At 49.8% G+C, this 6,000-nt stretch overlaps 1 protein-coding gene and 1 long non-coding RNA gene across 8 annotated transcripts in view; one reads left to right on the top strand and one right to left on the bottom strand.

Moving 5' to 3' along the window:
• Positions 777 to 5,994, bottom strand: LOC110400684. Its single transcript, XR_002440028.1, has 2 exons — positions 5,898 to 5,994; positions 777 to 4,409 (listed from the first exon to the last, which is right to left on the bottom strand). It is a non-coding gene; the product is annotated as an uncharacterized LOC110400684 (long non-coding RNA).
• IKZF2 (IKAROS family zinc finger 2) overlaps positions 4,912 to 6,000 on the top strand; it is a 114,012-nt gene continuing 112,923 nt past the window's right edge. For 4 of the 7 annotated variants that reach the window (XM_021400791.1, XM_021400796.1, XM_021400788.1 and 1 more), the window contains exon 1: positions 4,912 to 5,212. The gene's annotated coding sequence lies outside the window, so the exon portion shown is untranslated. Of the gene's footprint in view, positions 5,213 to 5,660; positions 5,900 to 6,000 lie in introns of those variants that run through there. The other 3 variants (XM_021400797.1, XM_021400794.1, XM_021400789.1) reach the window with 2 other exon arrangements.

Here is a 6,000-nt window from a genome sequence, read left to right on the forward strand (position 1 = left end):
CTCAAACCTTTGCCAAGTTTTAGAGAAGAACTCCTTACAAGTTCAGATTTGTAAGCATTGAGTGGCTTTATCTATTCTGTCTTTCACACAGAATGAGAACTACGGATGTAGCTACTGTATACCAGGCTGAGCCTTACAAGGCCTGTTCCCGTGCTGTTTGAAGACTAATTTGGTAGCATCAAGGAAGGTGTTTATAAACGTCTTCTATTCAATAGAACCCCTTTCAAACCTAACTGGAAGCATTTGACCTTTTGAGATTCATGTTAATTCTATCAAAGAGAAACGTAAGGAGGACTCCGTTCCACCAAATGTTTAAATGTTGCAAAGCCATGGGTACGGTCATTTGTCACTGGATGTTCCCTGGTACTTTGCAGTGCTAAACTGAACTGACACCTGTAATTTTTACCAAATTTCAGCTTGAGTAGCAATTGCCTAAATGCCTCCATCCTCGAGTAAATTAAATGGTCCACCTTACTTTTGAACTATATGCTACTGTGCTGTTCCCGTTGAACATTAGATGTATTCAGTTCTGCTGGTATTGAGATTTCTGGCCATAAGCAAAGTAAAGTTTGACTCTTAATTTTGGCGAAGTACGACGTGGGATGCTAGGTCATGAATAAATCCTCATTGCGCTAGGGGCTGTGCAAAGAATAGAGATGAACTCAGCCTCAAATATCCTCTGTTAGTAGCTCGTGTCAAAATTAAAAGTTGTGAGGACACTTCAGAATCTCCCTACCTCATAAGTGATGTATCCATATACATTTATATCTCCATAATAAAATAGAAAACCTGTACACTTTTATTGTTGATAATAAAACATAAAATACGATACTATTTTCCAAGTAACTTGAATACAGCAAATGGAGTACTTGGGGAGGGAAGAAATCTTGATTTCTTGCACACTTTTGGTTTATATATACATCAAGTTGCTCACTTGATAGAAAGAAGCAGAATTTGTTGTGGAAGTTGTCTCACACGAAGCACACTGAATACAGGTGGAGAGTACAGAGCAGGAGCTAGTGCCCTTCTAAGAATCAAATACTGTGTGTTAATGAATAAAGCTCTAACAGTAACGATAAGAAAATACAGCAACCATGTGATGTATTAGCAGAATGTCTTACAAAGTCTCCCACAAAGCATCCGCTGCTCTTGAAAAGCCTAACCAGCCCAAGTGAGAAACTATTCACAAATTTAGTATTCAGATTACATACTCCGTCTTTTCAACTGCTCTCTGTACAATGAATGCCTGTACAACTACAGTAACAGACACAGATCTACAGTTTCTGTGGCCTTTGAGCTATTATGAGTATTGTGCCTCTCCATAAATTACATCTGCATGTCCTGAAAATACCAACTGTTTTAATAGGAATTAATCTATAGGCTTTTATCTTGCTGAAATACAAGGGGTGCAGTATGTCGAGTCGCTTTTAAAATTAATAGGGTATGGCCTGAAAATATTCAAGGATGTTCATTATTTTCTTTATAGGTCTCTTTATTGGTGCACATAAGCATAAAACAGTGCCTTTTTGTAGTAAAGAGGAGGAGATGGAATACTGAATAGATTAGTGCTTATATGGTTTAGATTGCCCAACATAGTTAAGTAAAGAAAGGTCTACATTTGTCCTGTTCAAAGTATATTGGGATTTGATCCAACTTCTCATCAAAGTACCCCTTCTTGGTTGGAAAAGAGAGGGTTCAGTCTAAAGGCATGAAAGCTGACCTGGGGGTCCGTGGCTCAGTGCAGTTCATAGCTGTCTGAGGCAGCAGGGTGGTAGATACGCCTTTTTTAATTTGCTAAATCTAAATAAACCTGGAGCTTTTGCTATGATAAGCTATTATTTATGTGAATACCTAACACAAGCTTTTGGGGAGCTAACTCCTAGAATACTTTGACCTTATAAAAGCACACAAAAAATGAGAATCAGATCATTTAAACCAGAATTTATATAAAAAGCCTTTTTGTCTGTTTTGAAAAGTAATGTATGTATGTGAATGCATACACACACACACGTTAAATGCATATATAGTTGAATACTCTGCTGAAAACAGGCTGAGCCCATCACTGACCTACTGAAGCATGTTATTGATGAGGCATTATAAGGCATTAATTTCTCCTCCCACCCTCTCTGTTAAATGGGGCAGCTCTGTTGCCTCCAGCACAGCAAGGGAGGACTAAGGCCCATGCTTACCCTGGGGACATGACAAGACTCAGGACTGGGTGGCTGTCCCCTGGGTAGCTGGGCTGTTGTGGCAGAGAGCTGTCTAGAGCAGGCAGGGCTGTGTGAGGGCTGCTTTGCTCTTGTGGATGGAAACAGAGGGGAAAGGAGCTCCAGAAATGGCTCTCTAAAATATTTGCCCAAGCAGCTTCTATAGCATGTCAGAAGACTGTGGCACAGCTGAGAATTGCTTTCAGGCTACTATTCTGCTGAAGAAAAACCTCTCATTGCATTTGTTGCTGCAATTTAAAAACAGAACTGAAATGCACAGGAATAATGACTTGGTTGAAATCACACAGAGGACATCTGACCATGGTTGGATGTGAACATTGGTGTCCTGATCCCTAAACCACCACTTGATCCTCAAGGTCATTACAGCTGCTCCAGAGAGTATAATCTGGGAGCAAACGTGTGGTTGATGGAAATCACTGGAGCTCTCACTGCAGCCCCTGAGCTGTGGCAGAGCTGAATTTTGCAATGAAACCAGTGATTCACCCTATGCCCATGTTGCTGTAGTGAAGATGCTCTCATCTCTGCAGTCTTTGCACTTAACAAATTAATTTTTAAGGGTGAACCCTTTCAGGTTAGTGCCTGTCCCCTGCTTTTCCCTTGGTCACTCTTGCCTGTTTTCACAGCTTCATTTGGTTTTGAAAGCTTATGGAGCAGCAGGATTAAAACCAGAAATAATTACTGTAGAGGATGGGTCTGGCTTTTCCCATCAGCTTCCATGACTCAAGCCGGTTCCAACAGCTTTGGGAGAAAAGCTGTTAGTTATTAAATTATTACCTGTAAGGAGAGCCAGCTGGAAGCTTTCAGCTTTCAACATTTTGATGAAAAGCGTCATAAAAATCTTGATGACAAAACTCCCAGCATTTCAGCGACACCTTTTACATTTACCCATGCTTTCCAATGCCTTGTAAGAGCTATTGAAAGCTGCTGAGACCTGCATCTTGGGAATTTTGACCCCACAGTGAAAAAAAGTGCAAAAACATGAAGTGTTTGCTGTTGAGTGAATTCATTTGGACAGCTTTTGGGAAGTCACTTTCCATCTGGAGGAGAATGTCCACAAGGAGAGTTATTCCGGCGTAACGGTAACAGCGTAATTACACAGCTATAGCTATGCCAGTCTACTTTCTGAGGTAGGCAAGCCAAGTCTAGTTGCTGAAACGTAGGCGTGGGAAACAAGAAGTCTGCTTTCTAGGCTCAGCTCTGAGCACTGCTCTTCATGGCCTTGGGCCAGTCCCCTAACCCTTCTGCCTCCTTCCTATGCAAAATGAGAAGAGGTAAATTAACCCACTTCTCAGATGTGGTGTAATGACTAATTGGCTAAAATTTGTAGTGTTGGTGAGGGAGCTATTAGCTTGGCTCTTTTTGCCTTGCTGAATAATTCAATGTATTTTTGAAAATGGAGTTTGTCTCCCTCTCTTAGGATGCGGTGGTTCTGCCACTGCAAAGCAGAATGTCATTTGATGTCAAGTGGCCAAGCCAATGACATCTGGGTTCAACTCACATCATGGTCTCAGTATTGCACTTGCACGTAGCAGGAACAAGAATTGAGGTTGTAGCTGACGTTTTGTTTGAACACAAAACTTATGGGCACCTAGAGCCTTACACAAAGAATGCGGGTGTGCACGATAGAGGAACTCCAGTCATCAAATCCTGAAGCTCTTTTGCAAAATATGTGCATCGCTCCCATCTGGCAACCAGCGTAGGTAAAGGACAACTCCGTCAGCTCTTCTCCTGGGTGACACGGCTGAAGGGCGAACACACATTCTGAATTTTAATGCTTCCTAATGTTTGTGTGCCTACCTTTCTGGATTCAGAATGCTTTATTACCTGCGTACACGATGCACACAACCAGAGTCTTTGCTCACCCCGGTGTCCAACAGTGACAGCATCCCTGGTCTTTCTGGGAAGAAATGTTTCCTAACATCCAACCTGAACCTCCCCTGGCGCAACTTCAGGCCATCACGTCTCGTCCTACCGCTGTGACCTGGGAGCAGAGGCCGAGCCCACCTCGCCACAGGTTGTTGTGGCAGGTGATGAGCTGTGCCCTCGCCGTGGGGTGAGGGTTACCGTCGCCAGGGAACAGCACCGTTTCTCCCCTTTCTCCACCGCACCGTGCACGGGGGTTGGGGACAACGCTGCGGAGGGTCTCTCATTTTAACCGGGCTTTCCCTCGGAGTGCAACGCCTGAAGGGAAGAAAAAAAAAAAATGCAGAAATTACCTCACTTTCACTCCGAACGCCCAACGAGGCACCAGCGCGGGGCTGGGAGCCCTTCATCTCCGCGGCACCGAGCGGAGAGCGGCGCCGAGGGGCGCTGGGCACGGGCCGGTTAAAAATAGAAGCGCTGAATCACGACGGAGCGCCCAAGTTCGCCCTCCGCCGCGGGCCGAGCGCTGAGGGGGAGCCCGGTGCCACGCCGCTGCCCTCAGGGGGCGGTGCGCGCGCGCGCGTGTGCGTGTCCGCGTGAGGCGAGGCGCGCGGCGGCGGCACTTGTCCTCTAATCGATTGCCGAGCGTGCTGAGCGGCCCCGCCGCGCGGCCCCCTCCCCTCGCGTGCCCCCCTCCCTCCCGGGTGAGGCGCGCGGGGCGGCGGCGCGCGCCCGCTCCGTGTGTGCGTGCGTGCGCGCGCGGAGAGCGGGGGGCGCGCGCCTGCGGGCGGGGGCGCGCTTGCGTGCGCCTCAGTGTATGTGTGTGTGTGTGCGTGCGTGTGTGTGTGAGAGAGAGAGAGGGAGTGAGGGAGTGAGTGAGTGAGTGAGTGCGCGGTGCGTGTGTGTGAGGGCGGCGGGCGGATCGGTTTCTCGGGGTTTGACCAGCTGTCCCAGGCTAACCCTGCTCTCCGAAGATGGAGGAAGTGCCGGCAGGATTACCCTTAGCGACCGCGCCGCTGCCTCAGTTTCCATAGGCGGCCGCGCACGGGCGCGGGGCGGCGGCACTAATAAAAACACAAACAAAAGGGGCATGGAAGTGATCCACTGCCTGCGCGGCTGAGGTAAATCTGCGCCTGGCGGCCCTCCCCGTGCTGTCCCTCCCTCTCCCCTCGCCTTCCCCCGGGAGCACGGCGCTCCGCTCCCCGGCCCGACTTGTTGCTGCTCCCCTCGGGAATAGCGCGTAAGGCGCCGTGGGGAGCCCCCAGCCCCTCGCCCGGCAGCGCTCGGCGGGCGCCCCGTTACTCGGCCCTGCCGCCGTTCCCTCGGCGCCCGCCGCCACCTGCGGCCTGAGGCGCGGCGGCCGTGCGGCGGGGGGCTGGAGGGGGGGTTAGGGGGGATGGGGTGGGAGGAAAAGGGTCCTAAAAAATAAAAATAAATGAAAGCAGCGAGGCAGGACTTGGATCACTTTGACAGGTCGTGCGGCGGCGGGTGGGCGGGCAGCTGCTCGGGGCCGGAGCAGCTCCGGGAAGTTGGCCTAGGCTGCCCGCCCTGCGGTGCGCTGCCGCCCGAGCCCCCCCGCTCCGGTTGCCGTGCCGATTCGGAAGGAACCGGTGGATCAAGTTTTTCTCTCTCCCTCTCTCTCCCTCTCTGCTGGTTAATCGCATTGCTGTAGCACCGGCTGACCTCCCTCCCTGTTCCTCCCTCCCTCTCTCCCTTTTTGTTCTTCATCTTCCTTGAAAGTATGTGCCATTCCTGAGCGGCTCTCCCGGCGGCTCATCCCGCGCTGCCCGGCTCCGCATGCCCCACCTGTAAGTGTCGGGGCGGCCGCCTCGCCCCCACCTCTCCTCTTCTCCCTCCTCCAACTTTCCCCACCTCGCCGTGTCTCCGGCACCTCTCCTTCTCCACCCCC

Source organism: Numida meleagris, chromosome 5 (assembly GCF_002078875.1).
Source record: "Numida meleagris isolate 19003 breed g44 Domestic line chromosome 5, NumMel1.0, whole genome shotgun sequence".
Lineage (NCBI taxonomy): Eukaryota > Metazoa > Chordata > Aves > Galliformes > Numididae > Numida > Numida meleagris.